We start from the raw sequence: 20,151 nt of genomic DNA on the forward strand, positions 1-20,151 counted from the left end.
AAAATAAAAAAGAATTACACCTATTCTAATAGCCCTATAATAATAAACCCCCCCCCCCAAAATAAAAAAAAAACCTAGCCTACAATAAACTGCCAATGGACCTTAAAAGGGCCTTTTGTGGTGCATTGCCCCAAAGAAATCAGCTCTTTTACCTGTAAAAAAATACAAACACCCCCCCCCCCAACAGTAAAACCCACCACCTCCACAACCAACCCCCCAAATAAAATAACTATCTAAAAAATACTAAGCTAACCATTGCCCTGAAAAGTGCATTTTTATGGGCATTGCCCTTAAAAGGGCATTTAGCTTCTTTTTTTTTTAAGGAGCTTTATTTGAAAACAATCAGATACAAAAATTCAAGCACCACAGGTGCCCAACTAGGGTTTACAAAATCCACCCTTACATTGAGTTCAAGATGACATACAACAAGGGATATATCCAGACATGGGTAGAGGTTGCATAGAGAGTAACCGGGGTATGAGCCCGATGTTAATTATCTGGGTGTAGGATTATAATAAGAGAACAAGCTCCAACTTTTTCCATTTTTCCTTCCACTTAGTGAAATTCTAAATCTGATAAGTAATGAATGTAATAACTAAAACAACTTTAAAGCGACATTCAAAAGAGTTATGCTGTTTCCAATATTACTATAAGTTGACATTGCGGGCCAGGGGCGGAACCCCACACAACAGCCCATCAAGAGATGAGCAGTTCAAAAAGAGGGGGGGGAAGTGAGGAGAGGGGGAAAAAGGGAGCCAGCCAAAGGTCACTTAGGACACACTCCAGGGGGCCAGCAGCATACAAAAGAGGGGGGGGAGGGAAAACAGTACCGTGCCCACGCCCCTCTACAGTATCCTCCTATACTCCAGCATTCCACATGTGGAGTCATTTTTCATGAACATCCAATTTAGCTGTAAGCATATAGTGATATCTCTCCAGCCGCAGGAGGTCGGAGACATTCTGTTTCCAGTTATTGACTGTGGGCACCTTTGTTGATTTCCAATTTCGAGGGCTCAAAGCCTTGGCCCCCAACAACATGAGCATCAATAGAGTTTTTTTCCCTGAGTCCTTTATTTTAAGTGAAAAGTGGAAAATCAGGGATTCCGGGGTCTTAGGTATGTCCATCTCTAAGATTTGTGTCATTCTTTCCCAGACATCTCGCCAATAATTCTCAATGAGGGGGCAATCCCACCAAATATGCAGAAGTGAGCCTACCCCCCCACAGCCCCTCCAGCATCTATCTGACATGTTAGGGTAAATGGTCTTAAGTCGGGTCGGTGTTAGGTACCACCTACTCAGTAGTTTGTAGTGTGACTCCTGCATGCGCGCTGAGACAGAGACCTTATGGGCTGCTCTGAAGACGCGTTGCCAGTCCTCTGTCGTCAGTTCAGTGTCCAGTTCTTTATGCCACATCCTGACGCAAGTCGGGGGTGGACCACCCACAGGGAGTGTAAGCAATCGGTAAATCTTAGAAGTCAGATGTCGGGGGGCAGTCGCCTGTGTGCACAAACTTTCAAAAGGGGTGAGTTCCCTAAGAAGCTGCCTTTTATGTTTATGAGTGGAAATGTAGTGATGAATCTGTAGGTACATGTACCAAGACAATGGACGATCCGGATAGGAATCCAGGACCTCCTGCCGCTTGACGTCCGTATTAAGGAGTGAGATTGGGCGGTAGCTTTGTGTTTTGTTTGCAGGTTTACCTGCTTTTGGTATAACAGTTATATAAGCTTTGAGCATAGAGGCTGGCAGAACCCCTGTTTCAGGCAGCTCATCGATCAGCCTTTGGAGATGTGGCAACAGTATAGGTGCAAATACCTTGTAGTATTTAGCCCCAAACCCATCAGGTCCTGGGCATTTGCCATTAGGCAAATCAGCTAGAGCCCTCTGCACTTCTTCTATAGACAGGGGATTCCAAAAAATCCACCGCGTCTTTCTCAAGCCTAGGTAGTTGTGTTTTTTGTAGGTAAGTTCGAATGTTAGCCCCAAGGGGATTGCATTCCCCTAGATCTCTGGGAGGTGTCATTTTCAGATTGTATAGTGTGCTGTAATAAGCCCGAAAGGCTTCCGCTATGTTGGGGCTATCTCTATGGGTGATGTTATCCCTATCCACTATCGTGTATACTTGAGATTTAAGCTATGTTCGACGTATCGCCCTTGCAAGCAACTTGCCCGCCTTGTCACCTCCCTCGTAATATTTTTGTTTGAGACGAAAGGCCTTCAGTTGGTCGCCCTCCTGTAAGAGGTGCTTAAAGTCAAGCCTGGCTTGTGTCAATTCCATTTCAAGGTCGGGGTCACTAGGTCTCTGCTTGTGCTGTGTCTCTAATCTCTGTATGTTCTGTAAGAGGTGGTTGTACTTTTGTCTATTTTGTTTAACTAATCTAGCCTTATGCTTGATAAGGTGCCCCCTCATTACACTTTTGTGTGCCTCCCAAATTGTAGTTAACTTGACATCCTGTGTTGTATTCAGGTTAAAGTATTCTTCTAATAGCGTAGTTATATCGTCCGAGACTAGTGGGTTACTCAGAAGCAAGTCATCTAACCGCCAGATGTAAGGGATGTCTGGTTTGTCAGGCCAAAGCATCTCACAGGTGACAGACGCATGGTCCGACCACGTGATAGAGGAGATGTCGCTATGGTTAACATAAGCAATCCCCTGTGAATCTGTGTAAAAGTAATCGATGCGAGAATACTTTTTGTGGGGGCGTAAGGGTCCACGGCTATTATTGGCTCCACGCCAGGACCCCCGTGAGGATCTAACAGCTCAGCCTCGTACCCCTTAGTTGTTAGGCTGATCCAAGCTGGGACCGCGTGGCGCCTCCACGCCTGAATTGCGTTTAGGCGATTCACCGTAAAGGAACTCGGTTGGTTTCACTCTGGGTGCGGTGAGAGGAGCAGGGGTGTCGAGAGGATTGAGCACGGCGTCATGCAATGTGAGGCGCTTACTCCGGCTGTTTGTCTGATGCAGCTCAAGGCCCGGTCTTAACAGCAGTCTCCTCTGTAGGGTAAAGTGCCCTCCTCAGTTTGAAATTACGAGGTGGTATACAGGAGGGGTTCCCCGGTTTAGAGGAATAAGTTTAAGGGTAGTTTTAGCCTAGGTTATGACATTTGAATTACTAGGGCTAGCTATCAGCTCGGGAGCTCTAGCAAGACACAGCCATTCTCCTGAACGGCTAAGCTCCACCCCCCGGCATTTAGCTTTTTTACCTGCCCAGACCCTAATCTAAAAATAAAACCCACCCAAAAAACTCTTAAATAAACCTAACACTATCCCCCAGCAATCCACTTACAGTTATTGAAGTCCCACTTGAAGGATCCATCCAGCTGGCAAGAAGTCTTCATCCAGACGGCTTCTTCGATCTTCATCCAGCCGGAGAAGTCCTCATCCAGGCGGCAAGAAGTCTTCATCCAGACGGCATCTTCTATCTTCATCCATCCGGCATGGAGCAGGTCCATCCTGATGACATCCGGGGTGGAATATCCTCTTCATACGGTCGCTGCCATAAAATGGAACTTCAATGCAAGTGACATCATCCAAGATGGAGTCCCTTGCATTCCTATTGGCTGAAAGATTTCAATCAGCCAATAGGATTAGAGCTGCTAAAATCCTATTGGCTGTTTCAATCAGCCAATAGGATTGAGCTCTTTAATTTTTAAAGTAGTGTTAGGATTTTTTTTAATGTGTAGTTTAATTTAATTTGTAGTTAGTTTAATAATTATGATAGTTTAATTGTTAGTTTAAAATTAATTTATTTGACAGGTAAGTTTTAATTTAATTTAAGATGGGGAAATTGTAATTTTAATATAAAGTTAGTGAGTCTTTAGGTCTAGGGGTTAATGGTTTATTTCAGTATATTTTGTTGTGGGGGGCTTTCGGTTGAGGTGTTAATAGGTTTATTATAGTATATTTCGTTGGGGGGCTTTCGGTTTAGGGGTTAAAAGTTTATTTTAGTATTTCTCGTTGTGGGGGGCTTGCTGTTTAGGGATTAATAGGTTTATTATAGCGGCGGTGTGGGCGGACGGCAGATTAGGGGTTAATAATATTTCAATAGTTTTTGAGATGTGGGAGGGTGGCGGTTTAGGGGTTAATAACTTTATTATAGTGGCAACAATGTCGGGAGCAGTGGAATAGAGTTTAATACATTTTAATAGTGGCGACGATGTCCGGAGCGGCAGATTAGGGGTTAATACATTTATTTTAGTGTTTGCGATGCGGGAGGACCTCGGTTTAGGGATTAATAAGTAGTTTATGAGTGTTAGTGTACTTTGTAACACTTTAGTTATGAGTTTTATGTTACAGCTTTGTAGTGTAAAACTTATAACTACTGACTTTAGATGGCGTTACGGATCTTGTGGTTATAGAGTGTACCACTCACTTTTTGGCCTTCCAGGCAAACTTATAATACCGGCGCTATGGGAGTCCCATTGAAAAAGGACTTTTTTAAAAATGCTGTACTGACGTTACGTGACAGGCTAAAAGGTGTGTGGTACACCTATACCGACAAGACTTATAATAGCAGCATTAGGGAAAAAGCAGCGTTATGGGCCATAACTATGCTATTTGACTCATAATGCAAAACTTGTAATCTAGCTGTTTATAATTTATTTTTTATGTGTTTTGTGACAGTTTTTTGTTTCACGAAAAAGTTCACAAGGTCTGTACAGTGAGAGTGAGGATTGGAACATTGACGTTTGTACAGTGATAGTGAGGTTTGGAACATTACAGTCTATACAGTGAGAGTGAGGTTTGGAACATCACAGTCTGTACAGTGAGAATGAGGTTGGGAACTGTCATGATTCTGCCTAGGACTATACCTTTAAATCAGGATCTCCTCCCTTGTCTCTAGCCCTATTTAAGTCACTCCTTCTCCTCACTGCATTGCTTGATTATTACAGTCTGAGGGAAGTTTGTTCTAACACTCCTTGGTCTCTGCAAGCTTAATTAAACCGTCCTCACCAATCTCTCATTTTTTACTAAAGTTTTATGGTTCTTTTCTCAAGTAGCTTTTATCTAAGTTACTTCTTTTTCCTTGCTGGAATTATTTAATTAAAATACCGTGGATTCCTCATTACCGTTTACCAAGCCTGTACAACGGATCAAGTCAGCTTCAAGGCGGGACTTCGCCTCAAGCGTCTTTGTTTTGTGACGTCACACGCCGCTGCACAACCTGTGCTGTCGGCGCGCCAGTCTCCCCACACACGCTGAACACTCAGCACAGAGCCACACGGATATTCAATTGCTCACTCGGGCTAAATCCTAAAACTTAAGGACTAAAGGTATGTACATATCAAAAGACTTAAAGCATGCTAATATCGAGATCTCCAACTTTAATCACTATTACAACCCTCTCCACCTCGTAAAACAAGAGACTGATAAACAACTCATTCCCGGTCATTCCAATTGTTCATGCAACAACTCAGTTATGTCAGCTTAATACACTTTATCACAAATCACTAAAGGCTCTACATTATATCTTTATTTGTGACTGAACATCCATATTCATACTTTGAGACAATACTGTGACTTTCATTTAATCTGATCATTGTACAGTCATTCTCTTGCAATATAATTATATTATTTTTGAGTCTCTCTGACTGTCAGATATTCAGTTCAGAGATCTATCTTATTTCACTTATCCTACAAAAATATTGTTTTCATACAGGTTCCCTTTTACCTAGAAATGATATCAGGGAGAAAATGAAAACAAACACTCAGAAACATGGTGATATTTTGCTTTATTATAATGTTAATAAAAGTAATCTTCACAGAATAATCAAGCCCATAAAAAGAATAAAATTTGCACTTAATTCCAGGTTAATCATGGATCTTCTAGAAATGTCTAATCAAATATCTTCACTGAATCAAAAGGTGGAAATATTAGCCCAAGGATTAACTGAAATAAAAAATGAGAACAGTACTTTGAAAAGGATTCTCAATGAATTTATTTCTCAAAAAACCAATGAAATACCTGAACCACATGTTAATCCCCCCATTCCATTTAGTGGTGATCGCACTAAATTTCGCGAATATAAAAATGCTTGCATGTTACTTTTTACATTGAAACCTAGAACCTACCGTACTGATAAAATTAAAGTATACACTGCTATATCTTATCTCTCAGGGGAACCTCGTGCATGGGCAGATAGGTTCATAGAAAGTGAAGACCCTCTACTAAACTCAATAGAGAATTTTTTCCTTACTATGGCAGTTCTGTATGATGACATCAATAAACAACAGACTGCAGAACAAAAGTTAAGATCCCTCAAACAAGGGAAAAGGGCAGTAGAGGATTACATAGCTGATTTTCAGCTATGGGCCACTGACTCACAGTGGAACTCAGTTAGTTTAAAAAATCAATTCCGATTAGGCCTTTCTGAACACCTGAAAGATGAACTTTCAAGGGTGGAGTTTCCAGAAACATTAGAAGCTCTCATAAAGTTGAGTATAGCCATAGATAGGAGATACAGAGAAAGAAAAAGTGAAAGATGTCAACTTGAAGGCACTCATAAGAAGCCTTATCATTCCTATACTGAGAAAGCCATTTCCACTCCCGTTCCAATGGAAATAGGAACTATACGTGGACCTCTAACTCAGGACGAGAAACAAAGAAGAAGATTAGCCAATTTGTGTCTGTATTGTGCTAATAAGGAGCATGAAGTTGTCAGTTGCCCACTCCTTCTGCGCCAAAAGAAGGGTAAGTTAAATAAAGATTATCATTCTGAAGTACAAAAAAAACCAACTCTCCTTGTACTAAACTTGTCATTACAGTGGGATCTTCAACAAGTGCAGAACGAGGCAATCGTTGATTCAGGAGCTGATGGTCTATTTATAGATGAATCTATTGTGAATTTAAATAAAATACCAATCATGCAGAAAAACTCTCCTGTTTTTGTAAGGGTAATAGACGGTACACAAAAATTAAAGGGTCCAATCACCCACCACACAATACCACTGTTGACAATCACCTCTGACGGACATAAAGAATTCCTAACATATGATGTTATTCCTAGATCCATTCACCCAATAATTTTAGGGTACCCTTGGTTACAGAAACATAACCCTTCTATTGACTGGTCACATAATCATATCACATTTACATCACAATACTGTTTAGACACCTGTTATCCCTACCTGACAATAGGACATTTGACTTCAGCTTTGCCTGATGAATACATAGAGTTTAGTGATGTATTTAACTTAAAACATGCTGAAACACTTCCACCACACAGGCATTTTGATTGCCCGATAGACACTAAACCCGGCATAGAAATACCATCGGGAAGAATATTCCCTCTTTCACAGAAAGAACTAAAACATCTGAGAGAATACTTGGATGAAAATCTTAAAAAAGGTTTTATTTCTCCCTCATCTTCTCCAATTGCTTCAGCAATATTCTTTGTGACAAACAAAGACGGAACTCTAAGACCGATCATAGATTATCGAGCATTAAATGCTGTCACCATTAAGAATCGTTATCCATTACCACTCATCCCAGAAATAATCGAACGCCTTCATGGAGCCACCATCTTTACGAAGTTAGATCTTAAAGGCGCTTACAATTTAATTCGTATGAAGGCTGGGGATGAGTGGAAGACAGCATTTAAAACCAGATATGGATTATTCCAATATAATGTAATGCCATTCGGTCTAACAAATGCTCCAGCTACATTCCAATTCTTTATTAATGAAATATTTAAAGAATTAATGGATGTATGTGTCATTGTGTATCTGGACGATATTCTCATATACTCGAAAAACTTAACAGATCACAAAAAACATGTCAGATGGGTTTTAGCAACCCTTAGAGACCACCATTTGTATGCAAAGATGGAGAAATGTCAATTTCACAAAGATACCATCAAATTTCTAGGGTATATCATATCACCCAAAGGTATACAAATGGATCCGGAAAAACTAACAGCTATTGCAAACTGGCCAACTCCTACCTCTATGAAATCATTACAGAGGTTCTTGGGATTTACCAATTTTTACAGAAAATTCATCAATCACTTCTCTTCTATCGTCCAACCATTGACTCAATTAACTGGGAAACAGAAATATATATGGGATTCAAAAACAGAAGAAGCATTTCAACAACTAAAGAAAGAATTTACTACAGCACCAGTTTTAAGGTTACCAGATCCTGAACTACCTTATACGTTGGAGGTTGATGCATCAAATGTAGGAATTGGAGCTATACTATCACAACCAGGACCGAAAGATTCATTTCTACATCCAGTAGCATACTTCTCTCGTCGATTAACACCTGCAGAAAGAAACTATTCGGTTGGAGATAAGGAGTTATTAGCTATGAAGTCAGCTATGGAACATTGGAGACACCTACTTGAAGGTACCACACTGCCATTTCAGGTGTTTACAGACCACAAGAATCTCCAATATCTCAAAAAGAATAAAACATTATCCTCCAGACAAGTTCGATGGGCTCTTTTCCTGGATCGATTCAATTTTACCCTCACACATATACCTGGAACTAAGAATACAAAAGCTGATGCCATTTCCAGGTCATTTGAATTAACCGAAGAATCTGAAAATATGACTCAGGTAATTCCTCTCACAAAAATAATTGGTTCCGCAAACTTGGTAACATCTGACTTATATCAAGCACAAATTTCTGATTTAGAAATACCTCCTATATGTTCTCCCGACTCTGAGTCAGGACTTTACATGTACAAAGAAAAAATTTATGTACCTAGCTGTTTGAGAAAACAGATAATCCAACAACACCATAATACTCCATTAGCGGGACACCCCGGTATCGAAAAGACGAATGAGTTAATCAAAAGGAACTATTGGTGGCCACAAATGAAAATGACAGTTCAAGATTATATTCTCAATTGCCAAATATGCGCAACCAAAAAGAAAGAGCACCACAAACCGTATGGATTACTGTGTCCACTTCCTATACCACAGAAACCTTGGGATGTTATATCCTTGGATTTCATTGTGGATTTACCACAATCACATGCTCATAACACAATAATGGTAGTTGTGGATCATCTAACGAGATTGGCTCATTTTATTCCCTTGAAGAAGATACCAACAGCCATCACAACGGCTACAGTTTTTAATGACCACATTGTCAAACTACATGGCTTACCAGCATCAATTGTGTCAGATCGCGGTAGTCAATTTACCTCTAAATTTTGGAGATATTTATGTCAAACATTGCATATCACACTAAGGTTCACTACAGCTTTTCACCCGCAATCTAACGGGCTCACTGAGCGTTTGAACCAGACCCTGGAGCAGTATCTAAGATGCTTCATATCAACACAGCAGAATGATTGGTACACTCTGTTACCGACCGCTGAGTTCGCTTATAACAACTCTGTTAATTCTTCAACTAAAGTAACCCCATTTTTTGCCACATATGGTTATCATCCTAGACCTTACCCCAACACTTTAACTTGTTCCCAATCACCCTCTGTTTCAACTTACACTGACATTTTAAAAGATGTCATGGCAACGCTACAGAATCATCTCAGTGAGGCTAAGAAGTCTCAGAAAACATACTATGATAAAAAGAGAACTCCAGCACCTAAGTATGAACTTAATGATCTTGTTTGGTTGTCCACAAAAAAACATAAAACTTCCAGTACCCTCTAAAAAATTAGCTGATCAATTTATTGGTCCGTTCCCTATTGTCAAAATCATTAATGACAATGCCGTAACCTTGAAACTACCAACGGATATGCATATCCATCCCTCCTTTCATGTTTCACTTTTGAAACCCTACCAGGGGACTGGGACTCCGCAACCTCTTGTCTACAGACCTACAATTCCGGATCCTCTGGACTATGAAGTTGATATGATATTGGACTCCAGACATTGTAGAGGGACACTGGAATACCTGGTTCACTGGAAAGGTTATGATGATAGTGAAAACTCTTGGGTTCCAATTCGGGATTTGAATGCTCCAACTCTATTGGCGGATTTTCACTCATCTTATCCTCTGAAACCTGCACCCCAATCTTGTGGGGGGGGTTCTTGACGGGGAAGATCTGTCATGATTCTGCCTAGGACTATACCTTTAAATCAGGATCTCCTCCCTTGTCTCTAGCCCTATTTAAGTCACTCCTTCTCCTCACTGCATTGCTTGATTATTGCAGTCTGAGGGAAGTTTGTTCTAACACTCCTTGGTCTCTGCAAGCTTAATTAAACCGTCCTCACCAATCTCTCATTTTTTACTAAAGTTTTATGGTTCTTTTCTCAAGTAGCTTTTATCTAAGTTACTTCTTTTTCCTTGCTGGAATTATTTAATTAAAATACCGTGGATTCCTCATTACCGTTTACCAAGCCTGTACAACGGATCAAGTCAGCTTCAAGGCGGGACTTCGCCTCAAGCGTCTTTGTTTTGTGACGTCACACGCCGCTGCACAACCTGTGCTGTCGGCGCGCCAGTCTCCCCACACACGCTGAACACTCAGCACAGAGCCACACGGATATTCAATTGCTCACTCGGGCTAAATCCTAAAACTTAAGGACTAAAGTTATGTACATATCAAAAGACTTAAAGCATGCTAATATCGAGATCTCCAACTTTAATCACTATTACAACCCTCTCCACCTCGTAAAACAAGAGACTGAAAAACAACTCATTCCCGGTCATTCCAATTGTTCATGCAACAACTCAGTTATGTCAGCTTAATACACTTTATCACAAATCACTAAAGGCTCTACATTATATCTTTATTTGTGACTGAACATCCATATTCATACTTTGAGACAATACTGTGACTTTCATTTAATCTGATCATTTTACAGTCATTCTCTTGCAATATAATTATATTATTTTTGAGTCTCTCTGACTGTCAGATATTCAGTTCAGAGATCTATCTTATTTCACTTATCCTACAAAAATATTGTTTTCATACAGGTTCCCTTTTACCTAGAAATGATATCAGGGAGAAAATGAAAACAAACACTCAGAAACATGGTGATATTTTGCTTTATTATAATGTTAATAAAAGTAATCTTCACAGGAACATCACAATCTGCACAGTGAGAGTGAGGTTTGGAACATTGAGGTCTGTACAGTGAGAGTGAGGTTTGGAACATTGAGTCTGTACAGTGAGAGGGAGGTTTGGAACATTGAGGTCTGTACAGTGAGAGTGAGGTTTGGAACATCACAGTCTGTACAGTGAGAGTGATGTTTGGAACATCGAAGTCTGTACAGTGAGAATGAGGTTTGGAACATCGAGGTCTGTACAGTGAGTTTGAGGTTTGGAACATCGAGGTCTGTACAGTGAGAGTGAGGTTTGGAACATTGAGTCTGTACAGTGAGAGTGAGGTTTGGAACATAGAGGTCTGTACAGTGAGAGTGATATTTGGAACATCGAAGTCTGTACCGTGAGAGTGAGGTTTGGAACATTGAGTCTGCGCAGTGAGGGTGAGGTTTGGAACATTGAGGTCTGTACAGTGATAGTGAGGTTTGGAACATTACAGTCTGTACAGTGAGGGTGAGGTTTGGAACATTGAGGTCTGTACAGTGATAGTGAGGTTTGGAACATCACAGTCTGTACAGTGAGAGTGAGGTTTGGAACATCACAGTCTGTACAATGAGAGTGAGGTTTGGAACATCACAGTCTGTACAATGAGAGTGAGGTTTGGAACATCACAGTCTGTACAATGAGAGTGAGGTTTGGAACATCACAGTCTGTACAGTGAGAGTGAGGTTTGGAACATTGAGGTCTGTATAGTGAGAGTGAGGTTTGGAACATTGAGTCTGCACAGTGAGAGTGAGGTTTGGAACATTGAGTCTGCACAGTGAGAGTGAGGTTTGGAACATTGAGTCTGTACAGTGAGAGTGAGGTTTGGAACATTGAGGTCTGTACAGTGAGAGTGATGTTTGGAACATCGAAGTCTGTACAGTGAGAGTGAGGTTTGGAACATCGAGGTCTGTACAATGAGTGTGAGGTTTGGAATATCACAGTCTGCACAGTGAAAGTGAGGTTTAGAACATCGAGGTCTATACAGTGAGAGTGAGGTTTGGAACATCAAGGTCTGTACAGTGAGACTGAGCTTTGGAACATCACAGTCTGCACAGTGAGAGTGAGGTTTGGAACATTGAGGTCTGTACAGTGAGAGTGATGTTTAGAACATCAAGGTCTGTACAGTGAGAGTGAGGTTTGGAACATCGAGGTCTGTACCATGAGAGACTGAGTGAGGTTTGGAACATTGAGGTCTATCGTGAGAGTGAGGCTTGGAACATTGAGGTGTATATAGTAGGTTTTTGCAATGAGTTCTGCAACTTTGGACTATCTTTAAAACCTCTTCACCTTGCCACAGTTCCATGATCTACGGTGTGAGCACTGCCAGAATGTCACTTTAGAAGATGTGATAAATGCGATCACTTTCTTCTCATGTAAATTAATATTCCCCAATATTCTTCTTGAGTTTATATGAAAATTTTACCAAACAGCAAAATGACATTTTCTTAATGAATTAAAAAAAAAATACTTTTAACATATTAAAAGATTGAAGAACATAATTGATCAAACATGAAAAATATACCCACAGTGATTATGTAAATATACAAATGGCATTCATATTGTTTACCACTTAAAAAAAACACTCTATCCAATTGCTTAGCACAGGCATGGATTCTTACCAACCTTGGTTGTGTTTGAATTGGAAATATTGTGATCACTTTGTTAACAAACAAAAAAAGTATGTTCCTGTTTTTTCCAACATCTGTAAAAAAAAAAAGTTAATTTGTAATCTACCCCTCTGTATAAAAAAAAATACCTTCCTCCTAGCTGTAGCATTACCATCACTATATATAACAAACCTAACAAATTTAATAGCAGCTGCTAGAGAAACAAATAAACAAAACAAAAAAAAAATTGAGTTATATGAATGTGCAGTTGGCTTGTTAAAAGCTTCAGTCATTACATTCCTGGGTTTCATAGAATTTCAAGCTTTGACAATGTTTCCTTAGCTTAAACCTGTCATGTGAGCATTTGCTAATGTAAACAGGACATTGATTAATGACTATACAGAAGGTATTTTGGTTGTTACTACAGCAACACAATCAGATTCACAGAATTTCATGCTATTGTTAACTGCTACCTAAAATTAAGTATAATTATTATATTCCTTCCTAATTAGGGCTAGATAATGAGTGGCACAGTAACAGTTGGGTGCAAGCAAAAAGGGATTTATCACAGGTGTTTGTGTGTGTGTATGGTTTTTCGCTCATATTACAAGTTGAACATAAACATGATCACTTAAATGCAATTGAAGTTAACGTGCGTTCGGTTAGCACAACCTTAGAGCGCTGGTTAACTGTTTTGCAAAACAAAAAGTGCATTGCACAAAATACATTGCAAAGTAAATACACCCTTAATTACACCTTCTAATAAAAATATTTAAATAAAATATTGCACACAAAAGTTAAAAGCTTTTAAAGATACAAAGTCTCAGGTGAAAACAAAATGGCAGGCAAAGGGCCTTAACATAGATATACATACATATTAATCTCTAAAGATGTATATGCATGTATCCTCTGATGACGAAGGTGATACAAATTAAGAGTTACCTTCAAAATGCGTAAGGACAAGAATATAAGACTATAAGTGTTATTTTAACAGGCGGGAATACTCACTCTTGCCTGGTGTATCGGGTATTGACTTAGAAGGATCGTTAGATATCTAACGCCTATATGAACACTTAATATTGGGAGTGACTTGTGCTTTAAAATACCTCATATACGTTGAGGTTATTAAATGTGAGTGTGATAGTGTGAGATATTATGTTTGTTTAATAAAACAGTAAAATCAGCTGTTCTTTCTGTCTTCCTTGCGAGTGGCTCGTACAAATGTGGGACTTATAAAGAATTATACACAGACTTACAAAGAAATAATGTTTCTCTGGCTGTTTTTCCAAGAGACAGGAAGATTCATGGTTGATACCATCCTGACACCTGATGCAGTGAGGAGTATTTAGATACGCAGTACTTACCTCATATCGATTGAGGTAAAATCAATGTTTGTGTATTTATGTATTTATATGTGTATATATGTATTTATTTATTTTTTGCGTGCAATTTCTGAATGATGGAAATGTAATTATGACTTTCATGTTCCTTTCAAAAACTAATTTGATTATTTGCTGACATGGGGCCAGTAATAGTTGATGCTAATTCTCAAAATATAAATAACTAGAAAAGTCTATTAAAATAGCATGCTCTACCTCAATCATGAAAGTTTAATTTAAAATGTCTCCCTTTGACTATGTGTTTAACCAGTTACTTTACAGTGGCATTATTTCTAAAAACATTTAACTGCAATAATTACATATATATTTTAAATGACTCATTATCTCCTTTTATTAATATAAACTTGTATAAAAGCAGCACATATTAAAAACACAATGCAACAGCTTTCAATTGATTTGTGAATTACAAGTTAACAGCAGTCTTTAAATAAATGGAGACACAGAGAAAAATAAAAATAGATACTGCATCCTCTGACTGAACAGACATAACATATATGGAGTTTGTACCAAATTAAATCAAATAACCATGAAAAAGGGAGGCTTAGCAATATTCAATGTCAAAAACTTTAATTTAAATAATGTGGACACTGCACACTTAACTTCAAACTCTGGGTTTTAAATTATGGATTTAAATCTGAATTGACCCTTCCTGTAAGTATTGGGTTATGCTCACTTACTGCCCCCCCCCTGTTAATGAGCTGTATCTGAACACAATTCAACAAAAACACTAAACCACATTCATTAAATTATCATTTTCACTAACAGAATCCATTTCAGTAAAATCTACGGCTGCAGCACTTACTACAATAAAATGTGGGTGAAACACTGCTCTCTCTGCCTCTCTCCCTTTCCTGCTCTGTAAGGATTCAGGAAGTGACAGTGGAACATTCCACTGCACTTAGAGGGGAAGAACAGAACTCTCTTTTTAACTTTAGCAAAGCTGTCAACTTCACAGGACAGCAACAAAATAAATGAAAGTTGTTTTTTTTTCCTTTTTTGTTTTGTTTTATATGATTTAACATCCAACCCCAACCCTAAATTCCACTTACTAATGCCTCTCACTGGATTGGGTCAGCACAAATAGGACTGCCTCAAATAAGCAGATAATGGGCCATGCAATGAGCTTAACCACTTTAATCCAGTAGATGGCGCAGCATGTTGTGTAATGGTGGGCAGACCTGCTTGTGCCTCTCCATTGCACAACATGTAGCTGTGAAAAAAAAAAATGCTGGGGGAAAAAAAATAGCATTTTTTTTATTTTTTTTAAAGCCAATAAAAAATATATTTATTTTTGCCCATATGAGAGGTGAAGCACTGCCTCACCTGCCTCTAGTGACTGCACATCACTGCAGAGGGCGACCCCTAGTGCAGATTAGTAAGCAAAGTGTGTACCCACCAGCTTGACCCTTCAGAGATATACTCACAAAGTATAAAGCACACTGTTGTGCTAATGGAGCAAGCTGGGTATATTACAGTGGCCCAGCGCACATACCACTCCGGTAAAGAATAGTCCAAGATGTTTAAAGTGCTCAAAAGAGAAAAAAGGAGACTCCAGAAATATATATAAAAAACACTTTATATAATAATATAACAGTGTACAATAAAAAATCAGTAAAATACGCTACGCGTTTCTCAGATCTGACCACTCTGTTTCCTCAGGCAAATAATACTGATCTAAAACTGAAGTCTCCTATTTATACATCCTCAAATCAATTAAAACATTGGTCACACCCAATTTACCAATTACTTATGCAAATGTTGCTATGGTGACCTTTACAAACTGACTTTTCTTAATATCAGTATAGAAATATATAGCACATTTTTTTGCACAGATCTACTTTAAGACGTTTAGCTAGTATCAAAACAGGTGTGTAGCAGATAATACAATGTATCTCATAAACATTTAGAAAGAAAACATATACAATGTCCACAATAACATTTCAACAAAAAAACAAATACAACATCCATATAGTTAGTTCATAACTTATCAACGATCTCTCTTTGTGAATGTAGATGCACTGTTTATTTATACGTCATATGGTTGATAGCTTCTTTATTTTTTGAGGATTTTTTCCTTAATCATAATGCAAGGCTTTATTTATTTATTAAAAGTGCCTAACTACTTTGTTTATATCATGTATGTGACTGCTAGCTTGTGGGCGTGTATCGTTAACCTATCCCACACTTCCATATGTATGGGTAATGGCTAGTGGGTGTGAATTATTTATCACCAATCTTCAAGTGAAATTCCTCAACTTTATTCCCAATATATTCTTACCTCTTTTAGCATAGATTCCTACAGTAAACGGTTTCTACGTTACCTAGGTTGTTGTGTTATGCTTATTGTAAGCTGGTGTCATGAAGGACTTTGTCTATTTGTTTAAGCTCCCTCTCTAATTTCCCAATGCCGTATGTGTAGGGGGTGGCCCGTGGGCGTATAGCACCAACCAATCCCACATCACTATGTATGTGAGTCATGGCTTGTAGGCGTGTATCGTCTATCGCCAGAAAAAATGAACAATCTCAACTCTATTTAAAATGCAATTGAAACACAAACTGAAATCTTTTAGGTAAAGGGAAATAAAAATAAAATAATATGGTTGCATAAGTGTGAACACCCTTTTATAACTGGGGATGTAGCTGTGTTCAGAATTAAACAATCAGATTCAAAATCATGTTAAATAGGAGTCAGTACACACCTGTCATCATTTAAAGTGCCTCTGATTAACCCCAAATAAAGTTCAGCTGTTCTAGTAGATCTTTCCTGACATTTTGTTAGTCGCATCCTACAGCAAAAGCCATGGTCCGCAGAGAGCTTCTAAAGCATCAGAGGGATCTCATTGTTAAAAGTTATCAGTCAGGAGAAGGGTACAAAAGATTTTCCAAGGAATTAGATATACCATGGAACACAATGAAGGCAGTCATCAAGTCATATGGTGCAACAGTGACATTACCAAGAACTGGATGTCCCTCCAAAATTGATGAAAAGACGAGAAGAAAACTGGTCTTAGGAGGCTACCAAGAGGCCTACAGCAACATTAAAGGAGCTGCAGGAATATTTGGCAAGGACTGGCTGTGTGGTACATGTGACAACAATCGCCCGTATTCTTCATATGTCTGGGCTATTGGGTAGAGTGGCAAGACGGAAGCCTTTTCTTACAAAAAAAAACATCCAAGCCCGGGTAAATTTTGCAAAAACACATCTGAAGTTTCCCAAAAGCATGTTGCAAAAGGTGTTCTGGTCTGATGAAACCAAAGTTGAAATTTTTGGCCATAATTACAAAAGATATGTTTGGCGCAAAAACAACACTGCATATCACCAAAAGTACACCATACCCACAGTGAAGCATGGTGGTGTCAGCGTCATTCTTTGGGGCTGTTTTTCTTCAGTTGGAACTGGGGCCTTAGTCAAGGTAGAGGGAATAATGAACAATTCCAAATACCAGACAATATTGGCACACAACCTTTAGGCTTCTACTAGAAAGCTGAACATGAAGAGGAACTTCATCTTTCAGCATGACAACGACCCAAAGCATATATCCAAATCAACATTGGAATGATCTGAAGAGGGCTGTGCACAGGAGATGCCCTCACATTCTGACAGATTTAGAGTGTTTTTGCAAAGAAGCGTGGGCAAATCTTGCCAAGTGAAGATGTGCCATGCTGAAAAACTTATACCCAAAAAGACTGAGTGCTGTAATAAAATCAAAAGGTGCTTCAATAAAGTATTAATTTAAGGGTGTTCACACTTATTCAACCATATTATTTTAGTTTTTTATTTCCCTTTATCTAAAAGATTTCAGTTTGTTTTTCAATTGAGTTGTACAGTTTATAGGTCACATTAAATGTGGAAAAAGTTCTGAAATGATTTATCTTTGTCTAATTTTTTTACATCACAGAAACCTGACATTTTAACAGGGGTGTGTAGACTTTTTATATCCACTGTATATATAAGTGCATTCAAGACCTTTGCAGTTAAGTAGAGGAAAACATGAAAAAATATATTTATGCAATATTCATATTTAATATTGGTTTTACCTATGTATTACTTGTAAATATTTCACATGCCAATGTCCCGCACATAGCAGAATATTATCTAAGTAAATATAAATAATGTATAGAAATACATATATCTGTATATATCTATACCTATATATAATCATGTGTGTGTGTGTGTGTATATATATATATATATATATATATATATATATATATATACATACATACATATATATATATATATATATATATATATATATATATAAATATATATATATATATATATATATATATATATATTTGTGCAAAAAAATCATATATATAGAAATAAGTATTTATGAATAAATAGGTAAAATATTAATTTTTTCATGTTGGGTTAGCACACTTGAGAATATGTGATCGGGTTTTTTGCATGAGTAGGGTATTAGGTAGACATGTGCATGGCGAAAAAATTTGGTTCGGTTCGGATCGATTCTGATTTTTTTCTGATTCGAATAAATTCGGCTGGATTCGGTTTCCGAATTTCGATATGTGTTAGGTGGGATGTGCTGTGTATTAGACTAGTATTATGTTGGAACAAAAAGCTGTCAAGTTTTATGCACTTATGTACTGACCAAAATATTAAATTGTATCTCAATATGTTAGAAATAGTAAGAAAATATAATAAAATAAAAATAAATATTTCCAATAATATATTGTTTGTTGTCTATGTTCAACAAAATTGCAGTATATGATATAAAGAATTAAAAAAATTGAACAAGTGATGAATATGAATAAAACTGAAAAATTCAATACAAAGAATAAAAGCACCCAAATCCCACTGTCTTCTGTTGGGAATTTGTGCACAACATATATGTTTTTAGATACACACAGAGATCACATGTATACAATGGAATCCAGAGAAATGAGGGTGTCCTGGCCCTGCGCCAACCAAGCCCCTATAAGCCTAAGGGTGGCGGTACCTAGTTACCACCGGGGTGATATATAATTTAATAGTGTGGAGTCCCCCAGGCGCCTAACTACGGAGGCAGAGGGGAAAAAATATATGATGATCAGGCCAAGGTGGGAGTTTGAAATTTAAAATTTAAAATTTATTTTAAACAATCAACATCCTATGTACACATATTAATACAAATTCATGGATCCATGAGAAGCTATAAACAATGTAAATGAATATAAAATAAATATTGTAAACCAATGTAGAACAATGTAAAACAATATAAAATCAATGGGCAAATCGGATAGCAATGATATAAAAAATCGTGATTTCCTGAGGCTATGACTACGGCTTAACCGCTGAAACGCGTAAGCCCAGTGCTGCGCTCACTCTGCTAAGCTGCGAAGATCTCCTTTGTTTGCAACTGTTTGCAACTTTTTAATCAAAGAAAATAAAGGTCAAGTTTTATATTGGCGTGGATTATCCTTTCTTCTGATGATCTATCCTATTATCCTGAATCCACTGCCAATACTGCTGTATACTGCACTTCCTGATAACCATCCAATCCGCAAAACCCTTAACCAACGTTGATGTCACCCGGAACCACCAGGCCACCTGTAGAGCACTTCCAGCTGGAGACGCTGAGTGAGGTGGAGGGTACCGAGGAGCAGTTTTGCCCGTGAGACAAGCGGTCACTCGTTTCTCGGAAGCCGGACAGTGAGAGGTGAAGGGTAAGGAAGCACACATCCAGTGCCAAGTTTGCTTTATTTCTGTTTGATAAGAAGAATTGATTTACAACCCTGCAAGTTACGGACATTTTGGGGGTTTTGTGCATTTTCTTTGGCTATGTAATTTGCAATGCCTGAACTCAGGATAAGCACAGAAGTTTGGTTGTGCTAGTTTATTAATGTGATTCGCACTCGTTTCTCATATTGTGTGCCTATATATATATATATATATATATATATATATATATGTATATGTATATATGTATTATCTACTGACATTCACAGATACCCGGACATAATTCCCCCTTCCAATTTAAATATATGTAGCACACATGTATTTGAATTGGCTTAAAGTCAGTGGCACTTGGTGAGTGTATTGACAGTATGCTTCATAGACAGCCTCCTATGAGGAGAGTCTGTCATTTTTTCAATCCTCACATTTATGCTCATTAGTTAGGCATTTTTAAACT

The sequence above is a fragment of the Bombina bombina genome, chromosome 2, assembly GCF_027579735.1.
Source record: "Bombina bombina isolate aBomBom1 chromosome 2, aBomBom1.pri, whole genome shotgun sequence".
Lineage (NCBI taxonomy): Eukaryota > Metazoa > Chordata > Amphibia > Anura > Bombinatoridae > Bombina > Bombina bombina.